This window comes from Procambarus clarkii, chromosome 11 (genome assembly GCF_040958095.1).
Source record: "Procambarus clarkii isolate CNS0578487 chromosome 11, FALCON_Pclarkii_2.0, whole genome shotgun sequence".
Lineage (NCBI taxonomy): Eukaryota > Metazoa > Arthropoda > Malacostraca > Decapoda > Cambaridae > Procambarus > Procambarus clarkii.
In genome coordinates this window covers 21902774-21922285 of record NC_091160.1, presented here as the reverse complement: position 1 = coordinate 21922285, position 19512 = coordinate 21902774, and the positions used below count along the sequence as shown (strand labels likewise).

At 47.0% G+C, this 19512-nt stretch overlaps 1 pseudogene; it reads right to left on the bottom strand.

Moving 5' to 3' along the window:
- The window catches only part of LOC123758519 (putative ammonium transporter 1), a 50756-nt pseudogene extending 31556 nt beyond the window's left edge, over positions 1–19200 (bottom strand).
- Between the last annotated feature and the right edge of the window lie 312 nt (positions 19201–19512).

Below are 19512 nucleotides of genomic sequence, written 5' to 3'. Positions count from 1 at the left end.
CTCATCCCTTTGTGTGTATTTTACCTCAATAAACTTATTTAAATTTCAATTTCAATAACGTGACTGATGATATGATGACCACACCACACACCTGAAGTTAGAGAAACGGCGACATTTAGGTCCGTCCTGGACCGTTATCAAGTTGTGGGTAACTTGATAATGGTCCAGAACGGACCGAAACGTCGTCGTTTCTCCATCTTGTGATGTGTGGTTTGGTCATCGTACGTCATCTGACGTTCTTGGTTCATCTTAGAGTTTCTTAGATAAAGGACCTGCCCGAAACGCTGCGCGTACTAGTGGCTTTACAAGAATGTAATTACTATGCTATGTATCCTCACAATCCCAATGTACCTTCTTGTATATAAATAAATAAATAAATAAATAAATAAATAAATCTGGGATGAATCCGGCTTACGGCAATGACTTTTTTCATAATATAATTTTAAGGAAATTGGATTTTGTTTATAAAATCATACAATTACCAAGATTTTACATCTCTAGATACATAAAAAGTTAAGAACCTTAGTAAGAAATTATTTATTGGAAAAACATTGGAAAACGTTCCACCATTGCATCCATTTTTTGTCGTTATTAATATAAAGAATATAAAGTTAGAGACCATTGAAGCTCAAGTTCAAGTTCGTTTATTGAGACCATAAAAAACATCTCAAAAGGATAGAGTAACTTAGGCTATTTCTACCCTCCGTTAAAGACATTTTGCTCTATACCTTGTGATGATTTCGTGGCTCAACGTCCCCGCGGCCCGGTTCTCGATCAGGCCTCCTATTTACTGTTGTTTCATGAGTCTTACAATCAAAGAGAACATCAACCAAAAGTGTAACTCATTATCTAAATTTCCAAATCTGAAATTAATTTTTTTTAATATTTGTTAAAACTTTTAACCTCTCATTTGCAAAGAACATAGGACAAGAAAATATGAATATTTTAATAACTATACTTAGTAGTGACCTAGAGCTAAGGGAATTGCGCAGTCCAAGCGTTACGCACGTTGAACTCTAAGTTTTTGGGGCCCACACACAAGGTTCAGATTATCTCTAGGATGTGTAAGCGGCGCTACAGTCACTGGCAACCCAGTGACTGATGACTGGCTGAACCCTACTAGCTATAAACGACTGACTGAACCCTACTAGACATAAACGACTGGCTGAACCCTACTAGCTATAAACGACTGACTGAACCCTACTAGATATAAACGACTGACTGAACCCTACTAGACATAAACGACTGGCTGAACCCTACTAGACATAAACGACTGACTGAACCCTACTAGACATAAACGACTGGCTGAACCCTACTAGACATAAATGACTGACTGAACCCTACTAGACATAAACGACTGGCTGAACCCTACTAGACATAAACGACTGGCTGAACCCTAGTAGACATAAATGACTGACTGAACCCTACTAGACATAAACGACTGGCTGAACCCTACTAGCTATAAACGACTGACTGAACCCTACTAGACATAAACGACTGGCTGAACCCTACTAGCTATAAACGACTGGCTGAACCCTACTAGACATAAACGACTGACTGAACCCTACTAGACATAAACGACTGGCTGAACCCTACTAGACATAAACGACTGACTGAACCCTACTAGACATAAACGACTGGCTGAACCCTACTAGACATAAATGACTGGCTGAACCCTACTAGACACAAACGACTGGCTGAACCCTACTAGACATAAACGACTGGCTGAACCCTACTAGACATAAACGACTGGCTAAACCTTACTAGACATAAACGACTGGCTGAACCCTACTAGACATAAACGACTGGCTGAACCCTACTAGACAATAACGACTGGCTGAACCCTACTAGACAATAACGACTGGCTGAACCTTACTAGACATAAACGACTTACTGAACCTTACTAGACATAAACGACTGGCTGAACCCTACTAGACATAAACGACTGACTGAACCCTACTAGACATAAACGACTGGCTGAACCCTACTAGACATAAACGACTGGCTGAACCCTACTAGACAATAACGACTGGCTGAACCCTACTAGACAATAACGACTGGCTGAACCTTACTAGACATAAACGACTGACTGAACCTTACTAGACATAAACGACTGGCTGAACCCTACTCTATATGCGGACTGTTTTACTGTCTGTGCATCACGAGGAGTCAATAAGTTCTGTTCTATATAACTGCGCTTAATATAATTCGTAGTGGAGTAGGGTCTATGACCTGTGAGAATTCCATACTCCCTTTACGTCATCGCTACACTATAAAGGTTATAGTATAAACAAACCCAATCTAACCTAACTTTGGCCATTCATAACTCGTTACGGTCACAACTTTGTCACACATAACGGGACAAGGCCACAACTTGGTCAGTATATAACGGCGGGCAAATTCAAATGTAAAATTTAAGTGTGTAATGGCGTAGTTGATCATCGGGTTCATCAGCTTAAGTGGCTTCGCTGCCGGTGCCATTGCTAGATGGCCGCACACGGATTTGTTCCCGAAAAAACTCATGATTCTGAGCACCCATCAGCTCAATTCAACGCGGTTTTGTGAGGAAGAATACATCAGTACTCCAAGACCCAGACAATATCTTGTTTTGAAGGAAACAATTCCGCTTTCTTCTACAATTGACAGAGAAACAACGTTGTTGATTACCTGCTGTCCAGCTGACTGGTATTCTGCGCAACCCAGTACGCAGGCGACCTAAACTCTCGTACCGCACTTTTTTTTTAGGACCGTATCACTGACCGGGTCACTTAGAGTCTTACCCTGAAGGCCGAGGCGATATCCCACGAGCATTGCCACAAGGGAGCACCTTAGAAGGTGTACTGAGCCTGACAGGGAAAGGTAGACCAAACAGCTCATTTAGGTGTTAGGTATCCCTGATTCCACCTGGGGGAATCATTCTACGACCTCCGTTGGAGGGGAATGAATTTCTCCAGGCCTAGGAGTGTCTCAGGCATTAGGTAGGGCAGTGAGTCGGTCCTCACTACGTGGAGAGAGTCATGGGGAAGGCTAAGAGTAAGAGGAAATGGAGGCAGCTTTCAGACGAGGAGGGACGGTGGACCGAAGTGCAGCAGGCACCGAAGAAAACTGCTATCGAGGCTTCACCACTTGCTTCTACCAGCAAGACAGCAGACGTAATGGACCTAGAGAGGACAGCATCAGTCTCACATCAGCCAGTGTCAATGCTTCTCTGTCCACAACACAGCCACAGGACGACAGTATGAGACAGGAGAGGACACCACCAGTCTCACACCAGCCAGTGTCAGACAATGTACCTCTCTCCACAACACAGCCACAGGACAACAGTATGAGACAGGAGAGGACACCACCAGTCTAATACCAGACATCGCCAGACTCTGCACATCTTCCAAAATTCAAGAAAATGCAGACAGACCACTTTCCTACAGCATATGGAGGTGTAACGGCAATGGAAAAAGAACAATCAGAGCTCAAACTTTCCATTACAGTCAACCTGAAAGGAGAAATAATAATGACACCACAAGACCAACAGACTGCAAATTACTTAGAAAAAGTAAGAGTCCTGCAAGAGAAACCTGTATGCTTGGAAAAGTTGGACCCTTCAGAAAGACGCACACGAGTCGTGCTTTTGGGATACCCAATCGACTTTCCCCTGGATCCAATACTAGAACACAAGCAAATCCTGAATGCGGAACGATGCCGCACAAAAGTAGACAAGACAGCGACACGTCAGGTTCTGGTGACCGTCATGGGACATGTGCCAGAAACATTCAGTCTTGGAAATTGGGGAACATACCGACAGAGACCATACGTCCCAGAACCCCTGCGCTGCTTCAGGTGTCAGAAATACGGCCACCATCAATCACGCTGCACCGGACAGGAGAGATGCGGAGTGTGCAGCCTGAGACATCTAACCAAAGACTGTATAGACAAGCACAAGGCAAACCAGGCCACAACAGCCAAATGTCCAAATTGTAGAGGCAAACATCATGTCTGGAGCACAACCTGCTCTGCACGGGAAGAAAAAGTGCAGACAGCTCAGGCCAGGATAAACACACAGACCAGCACTACATATACCAACACCAACGTCTGGAACACTCGTGCACAGCCACAACAGACACACACTCTCACAGAGCAAAATTTCCCAGATCTATTAATTCCAAATCAGAAAATACACAAAATTGCTCCAACTTTTGTGGTTGGAGCACTCCAACAACTCCAAGTGGTTCCAACAGCAAAAGAAACAGCCACGAGCAATCAATGCAGTCCCACATGCAGCAATACCAACAACAAAGTGATGGAGCACAGTTATGCACAGATTCCAACAATGCCGGGGAAGACCACGAGCAATCAATGCAGTCTGATTTGCATCGACACGACATGCGAGGTGGAGAATATAGAGATCGATTCCGAAGAGGGAGTTCTACTAGAACAGGCAACACCAACCGAAACCGTCGTCTGGCCATTACTGTTACAAACCAAAATTACTCGCCCGAGCACGAAGCCATGAAGTCCACGCCATCTGTGAGTCCGCTCTCAAAAATCCCACAACATGGACAACGCCATCTAGTGATGACGGGAGATACCGGCAATAAGTGCTGGATGCCTGTCCTAGTCGGCTTGTGACGTAGCTGCTGCTGACCTCTGGTGAGGTGGCGCTTAGACAGTGAACGCCATCTATGGAGCGAAGAGGTGGACGTTTGTGTCTAAGCTAGTAAGTGATGTTTCCTAGTGGTCCCATGTAGTGTCCCAGTACTGATGACGTGTCTGCTTTCACAGAGTCAACCTAGGACGGCTGTGATGAACGGTGAATCAGTCTACCCAAGGCACCCAAGGTCTCTTCACCAGTCTGCCTTGTAGAAGCTGTGAGCCACCCCCGGACGAACTCTGCTGAGTGTGTGATTGCCTGCAACCATTGGTCCAGGCGAGGCAGGTACTGTGTAGTCAACCATTGGTCCAGGCGAGGCAGGTACTGTGTAGTCAACCATTGGTCCAGGCGAGGGAGTTGATATCACACGGGTTACACACAGAAATCACAATAGTGCGATACATCAAATGAACAAATCCACAAGATTCGAACCTTCATCACGGCCCTTGTGGATTTGTCCATCACACGGTTTGATATGATATGGAGGTTTTGTAGCCTCACCAGTCACACTGCAACATTTAATGAGGCTAGCCAATACGTTGGACAGAGGCAGACATCCTATATTATAGATATAGATTTCTGTGCACGCAAATTAAATTGGTTTAGGATAATCTGTGTGTATTCTGTGCAGCTGTTTGTATTGAGTAATAATAATGTTTGTTAATGTTTTGCCCGAAACGCTGTGCGTATTAATGCCTTTAGGGATAGCATTTACTAACTCTATCTAGAAATCCAACATTCTGTTTCTAACTCATTTTGTATGTACTTTTATCTGAATTATTATTATTATGAGTGTGTATTGACAGCTGTGGTGTACCCAGTGGTGTCACACTGGGCCTGGTCAGACGCTGGCTGGCTCAAAGCTGAAGCCTATCAGGATTTTGCTGGTTCCGGCGTCGTCCACCTCACAGGGGGCGTGGCAGCTCTCGTCGGGGCTGTAATTCTTGGGCCCAGAATTGGTCGCTTCGGACCCAACAGCAAGGGGATATGCGGCCACTCCGTCCCGGTTGGTTCCTATCATACAGTTTTAGAATATGAGATCATCAAGAAATTCTGGTACTATTTGACAGGAACTTTCACGACCAAAGATCACATTCACTCCAAAAAAATATGCCATTTACGGGCTACTCATGCCCGTGCCACCTCTTGTGTGGCTTAAGCTTCATCAGTCAATGGTCGGGAACTAATTGCACACAGTAATGAAGCCTAGTGGTCTTTGTCTATTATTGTTTTACTTCTGAAAAAATATATTCTTTTCTTGCAAAACGTGTTCCATATTAAAGGGAAATCTAAAAAAAGTAAATTATAATTTATAATAAAATTTTTGTGTATTAGCATCAAAAGTGAGTAGATATCAATTCATTAACAAATACATATTTAAATCTCCACATTATTTGAATAATTTAAATGGTTTGGTGCTGAGCATAAGACCTATCATCCTCTGGAGGATTACTAAGGCTACCTCAATAACTTATCCCCTTCAAACATATGTGCAAAATCTGGATGTAACGCCAGGGCTTACTTTACAGCTGGCAGCTCTGGGAGGCTTCATCCTGCTCTTCGGGTTCCTGGCCTTCAACGGAGGGTCCCAAGCGTCTATCAGCCACGAGGGTGATGCTGTAGCTGTTACAAAGTCCGTGGTGAACACCGTGATCTCTGGGTGTTCAGGAGGCATCACTGTGCTCTTGGTCTACCGCTCCGGGATGTGTTGTCGGCCCTCAACCTGGTCCTTCCTTATGGCTCTTAATGGTTCTCTCACTGGGATGGTGAGCACCCCTCTGGCCGTTGTCACTTGTTTACAACCCAAGCGCTGATAGTGACGTCTAAAGTCTTTATCACACTCGGCACTAGGAGAATTTCGACCAAAATGTTAAAAACATTTTGCATAATTGGAATGAATACATAGTTATTATAGGAATTATTATGTAATTAGTATTGGTCGCTTATAATTTATACTCATTCTTAATGCATATTTTGTATGAGGGAAGTCAAACTATGCAACACTACATGTATGCGAGTCAAAACAATCATTTCACCAATGGTAAAAGGAGAAATGCTTGGAGTGACTCTGTACACATGCGGCTCAGGCTTATCTTGAGATGATTTCGGGGCTTAGCGTCCCTGCGGCCCGGTCCTCGACCAGGCCTCCTTTTTATTATACATCCCATAGGAAGCAGCCCGTAGCAGCTGTCAAACTCCCAGGTACCTATTTACTGCTAGGTAACAGGGGCATCAGGGTGAAAGAAACCTCTTGCCATTTGTCTCCGCCTCCACCGGGGATCGAACCCGGAACCTCAGGACTACGAATCTGAAGCGCTGTCCACTCAGCTGTCAGGTGCTAGGCTTGGGTACAAAAAAATATTACCTGGGAATATGGAATAGGTATTAATGATGATGAAATTAAGTGTAAACTATGTGGTACCTGGTTGATGGGGTTCTGGGAGTTCTTCTACTCCCCAAGCTCGGCCCGAGGCCAGGCTTGACTTGTGAGAGTTTGGTCCACCAGGCTGTTGCTTGGAGCAGCCCACCCCCTCCCCGCTCAGCTCGTTGTCGCCGTGTGGGGGCTTAGTGGGCGGCTGCCGGAGTGTGATGCTCCTTGGGGCGGTCCTCTGTCCTTTTCTAGCCTTGTGCTCCTGCTGCCGTCCTCTCCAATTCTGCTGGGCATCTTTTCCTTTTCCTTCTGTTTCGTTTTTCTCCCCCCTCTTCTCCTATCTGCTTGCCGTTTCCTACCGACCTTTTGCTCGTTCTGGTTCTTCCCTTGGACTTCTTCTATTTTGACGCCCGGGTGCTTGAGGAGGCATACTCATGCACCCGTAGAACTGCAGTACCCGACGTCGAGAGCGAGGGGAACCTTTTATTGTCAATCCCCACTTCGTCACTGAACCCGATCTCGACGGACTGTCGGTTTCTTAAGGTGGCGTTTGTGGGGCGTATACTCGCGAAGCACCCCTAGGAGGCCCCGACAAGATCGGCGATAGCTTCTTGTTGGGTGTCCTGCCTCTAATTGTGGCTCCATGGAGGGTGTGGGGGCACATTCGTGAGTGAATTCTTTCTTTCGTCAAGATGATTACCCCTGCTTCGGCTTCTTCTGGTTTACCTTCTCAGGCTCGTGGGGTGGGCGACCAAGCCCCCGAGTCGGTCCGTATTGGAAGACCGGGCTCTGTAGCCTCCGCTGCATTGGGCCCCGACCTTGCTCCTCCTTTGGCCTCTCCGACTCCTTCCTCTGGCTCCCCTCCCTCCTCTGTGGTTGGGTCGAGCCCCAAGCCCCCAGTGGTGACTACCTCGTCCCCTGGCGTGGCTCCTTCTCTAGTTGTAACTACTGCGCCTTTTAACCCCTCTCTCTCTGGGGGTTCTCACCGCCGTCTTCGTCACGGCCGCCCTCGCTCGATTCCTTCCAGTTCTGCTACCTATCAAGCCTTGTTTGGTCCCGCTTCGTGGGCCAAATATTTTGATCTCCTCCCTCTTGATTCTGCGCCTCCTGACGATTTCTCCCTCCATCGACATCTCATTGATTCCGTGGATGCCTCCATTACTTTCAACCCCACTCGTCTCGGTACACGTGTCGTTGCTGCTCCTTCTCAGGATGCTGCTTCCCGCTTGGCTGCCTTATCCTGCCTTGGCGAGACCCCCGTTCGGGTCTCGAAGAACGTTCAGTTGAATGCCAGTGTTGGCACTATTTTGCTCCCGCCCCATGTTGCGACCGGTGTTCGGGACCTACGCGACTGCCACGACGATATTCGACATATCCTCGCTGCCCAGGGCCATTCTATTCTCCAGGTGGACACGTTTACTCGTCCCCCTCGTGGTAGTCGCCGTCAACCCCTCCGGGTTGTGAAGATTACCTTTGATGGTAGGACCCTTCCACCCTCTGTCATTCTTGCTGGTGCCAGGTGCTCTGTCCAGGAGTACATTCCTTCTCCTCGGCTCTGCAACAAGTGCTGGAGGTTTGGGCATGGTGCCCTCCGCTGCTCCGGGACTGTCTCTCTCTGTCCTTTGTGTGGTGGCGAAGGTCACTCTAAGTCGGAGTGCGCTTCTCCCCAGGCTCGTTGCCTCAACTGCGGTGAGGCCCATCCTACCTTCTCCCGTGCGTGTGTCCATTACAAGCTTGAGGCAGCGTTTATCTTTTCCTGAGGCGAGGCGCCAGGTTCGCCGGCTCCCGCCTTATGCTAATATCTCTTATGCTCGCGTGTTGCGCTCTTCCTCTCCTCGTCCTTCCCGCCTTCCTCAGACTCACAACCGTTTCCAGGCCTTGGACCCTGATGCGCCCACTGCCCCCTCCTCTGTCCCTTTGGGTTCTCTCCCGAAGGATCCTCCTCCTGGTCCTCTGTCTGGGGTTCCCCTTCCTTCTACCCGGTCTGTCGTGTCTTCTGTGTCTCCTTCCTCGTCCCCCTCCGATCCTCCTTCCCATCCTCTTCCTCCATCTATCGGCTCTCCCCGCCGCCTGTCGGTGCGGGCGGATGTCCATCGCTCTCCTAACGGCCGTCGTGTGTGCTCTCGTTCGGCTTCTCCTGTTGAGACACTGGAATCCGTTGCCCGGTACGTAGTTGCTGGGACACCGGTCTCTTTAAGTCAGAAGCGTAAGCCTGGCTCCTCTCCTTCCTCTTCCCCGGCGGGTAAGAAGGCTTCGCTTTCTTCCTCAGCTCCTCCTTCTGGCTCTGTTGCTCCTTCCCCTCCCGTTTCAGTGCTTGCGCCCCCTGTTCCTGCTATGGAGGTTTCTTTGGCCCCTGCTTCCCTTTCGGTTGCTGCTCTTGCTGGGGTGCGCTCCTCTCTTTCTACTCCCCCTCTTCCTGCTGCTGTCCTTGACTGCTCCTCTCCGTTGTCTCCTCCTCCTCCGGACCCTGCCCGCCCACCTCTGATCTGTTCTCCCGTTTCCTTCCCTCCGTCTTTGCTCAGTTTACCCATGCCCCCTGACTTTGCTGACCCTGATCCCGACCCTGATATTCTTTAACGTGCTCTGTTGGTCTTTCGCCTTTGTTTCTTCCTTGTTCTCTGTTTTTGTCCTTTCTCTTCTCGTCGTTGTCCATTCTTCAATGGAACGTTCGAGGTTATTACGCCAATTTCCTCGAACTCCAACTTCTGGTTTCGCGGTTTTCGCCCCTTTGTGTCTGTCTCCAGGAGCCGATGCTTGGTGCTCGTCCTGGTCGTTTTCGTGGCTATTCCTTTCTCTCCCCCCCCCCCCCCCCAGCCATTGCTGGGGCTTCTAATTCTTCTGCTCTCTTGATTCGGGCTGATGTTCCCTTTGTTCCTTTACTTTTTCCTTCACCTCTCCATTGTTCTGCTGCTCGTATCTTTGTGGGGAAATGGTACACAGTTTGTTCCATTTATCTCCCCCCGGGTGTCCCGCTCTCTCTTCCTGATTTGAAACACCTCCTAGACTCCTTGCCGGAGCCTGTGCTCCTGCTGGGTGACTTCAATTGTCGTCATTCTCTTTGGGGTGACGTTCTGACGAATACCCGGGGTCGCCTCCTTGAGCCGTTTCTCCTCTCTTCTTCCCTGTCTCTTCTGAATTCTGGTGAGCCCACTCATTTGGACTCTCGAACTCGCACCCTTTCTTGTCTTGATCTTTCTCTCTGCTCTTCTTCTCTTTACTTAGATTTCACATGGCAGGTTCTTGATGACCTCCATGGAAGTGATCATTTCCCCATCCTTGTTTCCTTTTTCTCTTTTCGCCCTTCCCTCTCTTTCCCTAGGTGGCAGTTTGCTAAGGCGGACTGGACCCTGTTTTCCCTCAGTGCTACTCTCTCTGACCTCTCCCTTCTGCCCCTCTCTCGCGCTCTCCTCCTTTTTCATGACACTGTCTTCGACGCTGCCCTCCGCTCTATTCCTCGCTCTTCCTCTCGGGGTCCACGGAAGTGCGTTCCCTGGTGGAATGCGGACTGTGCTCGGGCTGTCCGCTGTAAGCGTGCAGCCTGGAAGAAGCACCGCCGTAGGCAGACGACCGATTCTTTTCTTTTCTTTCGGAAAGCGAGTGCGGTGGCCCGTAGGGCCATCCGTACGGCTAAACGTGAATGTTGGGCATCTTATGTCTCGACAATTACGTCCGAAACCCCTCTGGCCCAGATCTGGAAGCGTATCCGCAAGATAGCGGGTAAGTTCGTTCCCGATGTTTCACCGGTCCTTCACCTCCATGATACTCTTGTGGCGGACCCGTTGCAGGTCGCTTCCGAACTGGGTTCCCACTTTTCTTCTGTTAGCTCTGGTCTTCATCTTCCCCAATCTTTCCTTCTTCGTAAACCTGTCCTTGAGTCTCGTCCTTTAGATTTCTGCACTCGTCTTCAGCTTCCCTATAATGATCCCTTCTCTCTCTCTGAACTTCGTTCTGCCCTGGCCCTCTGCGGTTCTACGGCGGCGGGCTCCGATGGTATTCATTATGAGATGCTTCGCCATCTCCCTCCGAGCACGTCTCAGTATTTACTGAGTCTGTATAATCGGATCTGGGAGTCGTCGTCAGTCCCTGAGGACTGGCTCGATGCCGTTGTCCTCCCTGTTCGCAAACCAGGGTCTCTGGGTACTTCCCCTAAGGACTTTCGCCCTATTGCTCTCACAAGTTGTGTCTGCAAACTCTTTGAACGTATGGTTAACGTTCGTCTGATGTGGTTCCTGGAACACCATCACCTCCTCTCCCCTTCTCAATTTGGTTTCCGCAAGTGCCGCAGCACGACAGATGTCCTGGTGAACTTGGAGGTCTATATACGTACTGCTTTTGCTGCGAAGACCTCCGTTGTTGCCGTCCTTTTTGACCTAGAAAAGGCTTACGACACCACTTGGCGTTATCATATCCTATCTCAACTTCATTCTTTTGGCCTTCGTGGTCATCTCCCTCTCTTTCTCCGCAGCTTCCTCTCTCGTCGTTCCTTTCGGGTGCGCCTTGGTACCGCTCTCTCTCCCCCTTTTCAGCAATACGAAGGTGTGCCCCAGGGTAGTGTTCTGAGCACTACTCTTTTTCTGGTTGCCCTCAATGGTCTTCTTTCCTCTCTTCCTTCTGGTGTCTTCTCCGCTCTCTATGTCGATGATCTTACCCTTTGTTGTCAGGGTGATGATTCGCCTCTCCTTCAACGCCGGCTTCAACTTGCGATTGATGCCGTGTCGTCTTGGGCCACAGGTCATGGCTTCAAGTTCTCTACTTCTAAGACTTGTGCCATGACTTTTACGCGGAAACGGGTTGTTCTTCGTCCCTCTTTGTCACTTTATGGTCATCCCCTTGAATACAAAGATTCCGCGAAGCTTTTGGGGTTATTCCTTGACACTCGTTTGTCTTGGTCTCCCCATATCTCTTACCTCCGTGTTGAGTGCTCTAAGTCCCTTACCCTCCTTCGGGTCTTGTCCCATACTTCTTGGGGGGCAGATAGGCGCACTCTCCTTGCTTTACATTCCTCTCTCGTCCTGTCTAAGCTCGATTATGGTTGCCCTGCTTACTCGTCTGCTTCTCCTTCTACTCTTCGCCGTCTTGATGCTTTGCACCATACTGGGTTGCGCCTCAGTTCTGGTGCCTTTCGTTCGACTCCCGTCCTTAGCTTGTATGTTGACACTGGCTTCCTGTCTCTCCAGGCCCGCCGTGATCGCTACTGTCTTCGCTATCTTGCGCGGTCCTTGCAACATCCTTCCTCTCGTCTCTGTCGTGCTTTAACTTTTACCCCTCCTGCGGTTCCTGTTCCTCTTCACCACCTCCCTCTTTCTGTCCGGTTATCTCGCCTGCAGGATTCTCTTTCCGTTCGTATTTCTGATGTTTCTCCTCGTGTTGTTCCTTCTTTGCCCCCGTGGAGGGTCCCTCTTCCGCGGTTTTGTACATCCTTGACTCGTATCACTAAAGCTTTTACCCCTCCTACAGTTCTAAAACGCCTTTTCCTCGAGCACTTTTCTTCTCACTCCCGCTCCGTTTCTGTCTTCACCGATGGGTCTAAGTCAGCGGACGGTGTTGGCTACTCTGTTGTTTTTCCTGATCGCACTTATATGTGTCGCTTGCCTCCGGAGACTAGCATCTTTACAGCGGAACTTTATGCTATTCTCTATGCTCTTCGTCTCCTGCTTTCTCGTTGTCAGTCTTCCTTTGTGGTTGTTGTTGACTCTCGTAGTGCCCTCATGGCTCTCGGGTGCTTTAATCCAGTTCATCCGGTAGTTGTCGAGATCCAGCATTGGCTGTTTCTCGTTCACAGTAAATTTAAGTCGGTTGAGTTTTGTTGGGTTCCCAGCCATATTGGCGTGTCTTTAAATGAGCGTGCGGATGCTGACGCTAAGGAAGCTGTCCGCTCTTGTCCCATCTCTCGTAAAGGCATTCCGTATTCCGACTTTTACCCGGTTATCCATTCCTCAGTCCTTACCCGTTGGCAGGCTTCTTGGTTGTCTGTTACTGGTAACAAGCTACGTACTCTTAAATGTTGTGTTTCCTCGTGGCCGTCCTCCTTCCACCGTAACCGGCGGTGGGAAACAGCTCTAGCGAGGTTGCGTATTGGCCATACTCGCTTAACCCATGGTCACTTGATGGAGCGCCGCCCTGCTCCTTATTGTCCTAGTTGCATTGTCCCTCTTACGGTCGTGCATGTCCTTCTTGAATGTCCTGACTTCCAGGACGAGCGTGTGTCTTGCTTTCCGACCGCCCCTCGCGGTCACCTGTCCCTCGATAGAATTCTTGGTGACTCGGATACTTTTGATATCGTTCGCCTTATGCGTTTTTGTTCTCGTATTGGCATCCTTGGTGATATTTAGCGCCCTCTGATTATTTTGCGTATTTGATGGTGCTACATAGCCTTCCCGGTTTGGTGCCTTCTTTTGATAATTACTTACTTACTCTGTATATGTACAGAGTAGATTCCCCTGTACATTCCCCTCCCACGAGACGCCACTGTCTCTCCCCACATGAATTAACATGAAATAGCGTCAAAAAATACAACATACAAGCACGCTACAGTTAACGCAAACAATACTCAACGAAAACAAAAAGGACGTAATGTTAATCTCACAATAACTGAGGAAGGAATTTAGGAACATTAATGCTTTATCATGAAAAATGTCAGTATCAAGTATTATTGATACATAACACTTATGAAAGTACTGTATGTGTGTTTTCATTACTTATGAAAGTGTGTGTGTGTGTGTGTGTAGTTGTCATTACTTATGACATTATGTGTGTTTGTCATTAGTTGTGAAAGTATGTGCGTGTATACAATTAATTAATCTATTTTTGTAATGCTGTTAGTTTAAATTGTAAACAATAGTAAATATATTTGTATCAATAATCCATATTGTTTATTATTTCCTGGTGTTATTACCCAAACTAATTCAGAAGATTTGTATTTTATAAATTAACTTGAGATATTCAGAATAAAAACAAATGTAGATTGGGAAGTTTATTGGATCTTTTATACTTAGAAATATAAATAATAATTAAATGTTTATTCAGGTAACATACATACAAGATGAGTTGCAAACAAAATGTTGGATTTCTAGATAGTTTCCATAACTATTTATTCAGTTTATACTATGCCGAAAGCCACTAATGCGCAGAGCGTGGCTTGTCGCCAGGGGGTGTGGGTGTTCCTGCCCTCCCTGCATTTGTCGTCAAGTGGTGCCTGGGTGTTCGTCGGTGACGCTCCTAATGGGGGAGATCTCTTCCCCCTGTTGTGCGTGTGCACTCTGTAAGCCTGGAATTTTCTGGCCATGCCGGGTACCCGGAGGTTGAACTTGTAATGTCTGACATGCTCCGTGTCCCCGTGGATGTGATTTACGGTGTTGAACTCATCGCATGATTGTCAAATTTGTGGGGGACGCAGAGTATCGTGCGTTTCTCCAGCGCTTCGAGGGGTGATCCTTGCCCCTGCCGGGTGGTGCCGGCACTGTGGAGATTTCCGATCGAAGTGGTGCATTGACGTACGTCAGTGTTCATGGGGCGCCCTTGGAGTTTCCCGAGGACCGCTTGTGGCGTTACTTCGGGAGGTTTGGAGCTGTCGTCAGTGTGAGGCTGCACAAGCTTTCCTTGGGAAAGGTCCAGTGTTTGTGAATGAACATTCGGACCCTGGGGATGCGCCTGCGGGCGGAATTCCGTCCTCCGTCCGGCTCCTCGGATATTATGTTTTGGTGTATTATTCCCGACAACCGCAGATAAGTTTTTGATGTGGCCTGCTGGGGCATCAGGCTGCCGGGTGTTCTGAGGCTGCCGTCGTCCCCGTGAATCTCTTCTGTGAGGAGGATTTTCCACCGCTCCCTGTGGAGGAGGATTCATTGGGTGGGGATGTGGCCGTCCCATTGGCTGCTGGGGGGCCCCCCCTGTGGCGCCCGACACATCTGCTGTGGTGGCCCCTCTTCCTAGCGTTATGGTGTCTTCGAATGTTCAAAGGCATCAGCTGCATGTTCTGCCTGCTCCCGTTGGTGTCCCTGATGGTCCCGTGGGTCTTCCCGTGGAACTCTGTACGTCGTCTTCGTCTTCTCCAACTGTTGAGCATGTCCCTGTGCCCTCGACGTGTGTCCCGGCTGGGGTGGATACAGGGGTCTTCTATTGTGCTCGGCCTGGTACCCTATGTGGTTGAGGATGCTGCCGTCCTGCGGAGGGTGTTGGTTCGCCCGGCTTGTGACGCCCGTGTCTCTGGGTCGGCCTCCAGATCTGATGATGTGCGGCCAGAGTCCAAGCGTTCCCGGGCGATCTTCTGCCTGGGCTGATGTGGGAGATTTGGACGACTATGAATCTTCCGGCGATGGCGAAGTGGTTCTTCTGGTTGCGTCACATTCTACCGGTGTGGTGAAGTACATGTGCCTGCGGCTGCCGGTGACAGTGTCTCGGACTTCCCTTTTGGTGTGGTGCCTGTGGATCTTGCTTCGGGTGCGTCGCCCGCGTCGGATGGTTCCGGTTCTTCGTGGGATGGTTTCCCCCTTGATGAGGTTGTGGTGAGCGTGGTGAGCGTGGTGATCTGGTAGTGGTGTTGAAAAAGGCCTTCTTCTCTTGCGCATCCGCGGCGGGACCGTCCTTGGCGGTCTACGTACTCTGCTTCGGTTTCTTCCGCTTTCACGGTGGTTCCTATATAGAAGGGGTGACGCCGAGGAAAATAAAGACTCGCGTCCCTACCAAAAACAAAAAAGAGACCACTATCTGGCGGAGGAGGTGGTTTACCTTGCCCCCTCTTTGTTATGCGACTTCTGTCGACCACCTCCGGAGCCGCCGTTTTCGTTTCTTGACGTTTTTGATTTAGTGATTCCAGAGTTTGCGGCCCCGGAAGCAGGGGAATCGTTCCCCTACTGACATGGAGTATTTGATATGGGAGGCCTATAAGCACAAATATCCTCTGTATAAGTTTCCTGAGAAATATTCGCCTCCCGTTGAGGTTTGTTCTCCTGTCCAGTAATTTATTTTGTTTGCTATGTGTTGTGAGGTTGTATCCGGTTGTGTACTTTGATGTGCATGGGGTGCGGTTGTGTGTGTGTGGGGGGGGGGAGCGGGTTTTTGTTCCCGGATCCTGCATGTTCCGATGCGCGCTTGTTTGTTGAGTGTTTGTGTGGCCCTGCCACACAACACACACGGACCACACAACACACAAGGACCACACAACACACACGGACCACACAACACACAAGGACCACACAACACACAAGGACCACACAACACACACGGACCACACAACACACAAGGACCACACAACACACACGGACCACACAACACACACGGACCACACAACACACAAGTGCCACATAACACACTGGGGCCACACAACACACAAGGGTAACACAACACACAAGGGTAACACAACACACAAGGGCCACACAACACACAAGGGCCACACAACACACAGGGCCACACAACACACAAGGGCCACACAACACACAAGGGTAACACCACACACAAGGGCCACACAACACAAGGGCCACACAACACACGAGGGCCACACAACACACGAGGGCCACACAACACAACAAGGGCCACACAACACAACAAGGGCCACACAACACAAGGGCCACACAACACACGAGGGCCACATAAACACACGAGGGCCACATAACACACGAGGGCCACATAACACACGAGGGCCACATAACACACGAGGGCCACACAACACACGAGGGCCTTGCCTGTTTTTGTTCCTATTATCATGCATTGCAGATGTACAGTTGCAGAGTGCTCCTGGCAGTATGGTTCGAGTCACTTCTGGGGTGTGAGATATATATATATATATATACATATATATATATATATATATATATATATATATATAATATATAATTATATATATATATATATATATATATATATATATATAATATATAAATATATATATATATATATATATATATATATATATCTATATATATATATATATATATATATATTTTTTAAGATGAATAGGAAAACCAGGGATATACTGAACATCTTGTATCAGAATCTTTACTTTAAAAAACATAACGTTCGAATACTTCTCGTATTCATCATCAGATCTAAAAGAAAAAACAGAAATCACAGTCAAATAGCTGGTAAACAAAGAACTCATACTGAATATAATTGCCTATCAAAGAAAGGAAAAAGCTTAAAAAACAAAAACACTTAAGCGCACTTAAAGTGATCAATACAAAATAAAACTTATTAACTGTCACATATATTAAAACTAATTAAATCCATTAAACTACAAGATGAAATTTATAACTACTAAAACAAACCATTCTATTAAACTTATGTGAAGTGATCAAAAGTGAAACTTGATACCTAACACATAGATACTAAACACTATAACAAATATTTATATAATTTCTACAAATCTACAAAAAATGTATGTAAAATACAAACAGAATAAACGACAATTATAAAGTACTAACCAAAATCTTATAAAACTCAAATATTAAATAAAATTAAATACCAAAAAATGTATTATATATCCTACATAGAAAATTATATTAATGTGCAATGTTAAGACTTGAAATAGTAAGAAAGGGGCAAAGACATGGTAAACTAAACAAAATTAAACTACCAAATAAACTAAAAATCAAATTACAGGGCCTACTGTGCACTATACAGTGTACAATTGGACAGCTGAAAGGTTGCTATTTAACAGAGGCCGCAGTTCCTTTGTATATAAGGATTCCATTATTCTCAAATCTGACTGGCCATTCATACAAGTGTCCAGAATTTTAAAAATCAGATTCCAGCAGAGAATGATCAAACTCATAACAATGGTTTCTAATCTCCGAAAATGCTGGTTTAGATAATGGTAATCCAGTCCTAAAAGATAATCCCCGGTGCTCAAGTATCCTAATCTTAAAGTTCCGAATGGAACTCCCGACATATCCAGCATTACAGCTGGAACAATTATACATATATACGACATTTGAGCACAAGGGGATAGGCACTTTATCTTTAAATTTAAATAAGAGCCTATGGTATTTGTGTTGACAAAAATAAATCTAAAGTCTACTTGAGGATAACACTGCTGCAACAGTCTCCTCAAACGACTCCTTATAGAAAAGCTAATACTGCCATAAAATGGTAATTTAATGGTAATTGAGGAGACTCAATTGAGTCCAGTGAGTAAAGTTATTTATTCATTGACCACAAAATAGTGTAAAGTATCCTGCTAAATTTGAAACATACTTACAGAGAGAAAGAGGCTTCACACCCACCTGACAGCACGGTCGTGTAGATGAGATAAGCATTGAAGGCACACCGCTCAGCCATCGACCCCGAGATGATGGTGGAGGCTGTGGTGGCGATGACGAACTGGAAGAACCAGAAGGCCAGGTGCTCGTCCGACAGCCCGTACGACGCCCAGTACTCTGTACCACAGAAGCTGTTCCCGCCTCCAAACGCCAGCGGGAACCCCACCAGCCAGTACGCTATGCCACCAATGACTGGGGAGAGTAACAGGGCAGATGGTTAGTACAGGGTGGGGACGATTGTGGAATTCATATCATTATTACTACGTGAGGCTTGGTGGGAGGAAGTCGGTTAATTAAATACAGAGAACAATTTAGTATATAACACCAGCAGATGGAAAAGCAAAAGCAGGAAATTACAGGAATACAAGAGTCGGCAAAGTTATATACATTGAGAGCTTACTTTAGCTATGAGATAGGAATAAAAAAATCATGTGCTGGTTCACCAGACATAAGCCAGATACGATAACAAATAACGAAGGTGTTTGATAACTTACAGACATCGAGCATGTTCTTGAGAAGGATGTTGGTGGTGTTCTTGGACCTTACGGAGCCTGCCTCAGGAATGCGAACCCGGTCTGCAAGACTGAAATATAAACAAATGTTAGTCAAAAGTACAAATTGCATTCCAAATACATTATTCTAAGCATAATAAAACAAAATCTAACACACAGATTATTGTACGTCTATATACAACTATATAAAATACAACCATTTTATTAATATACAAAATGTGAAATAGGTGCCATATATATGTTTAAATACTTGAAAAAAGAGAGAAAATACAGATTTTGGTACTTACTGAATATGAGGATGCCGAACACAATGAGGAAGAGGGTGTCCAGGTCATTCTGCAGAATGTCCAGTTCCCGGGACATTGGCGTCGGGTTCTCGCCAGACATTAGTAAACTTACATTGTGTCCGGCATCCATATTTGTTGCTGCCAGCGAGACTTCCAGATCTCTCAAATTGTAGCTTAAAAATTATTAGCAAAATAAATTTCCAGACAAAATTAACACGTCGTAAATTCCTGTGGATGTAATGTGGAGCAAGCCAAGCAGCTCCGAGGGTCTCGCCTTCCTGCTGCCAGGGCCTGCAACCTAATATCTAATTTCAGCGACCCTCTGGAGTATATATAGGTGAGCAACCAAGTTGCCGATTGGTACTTTTTGCAGATACGTCACTCTTCCGGGTAATTTGGGATATCGATATTTATGGCAGGTGGCTGCAAGTAATGAATCCCC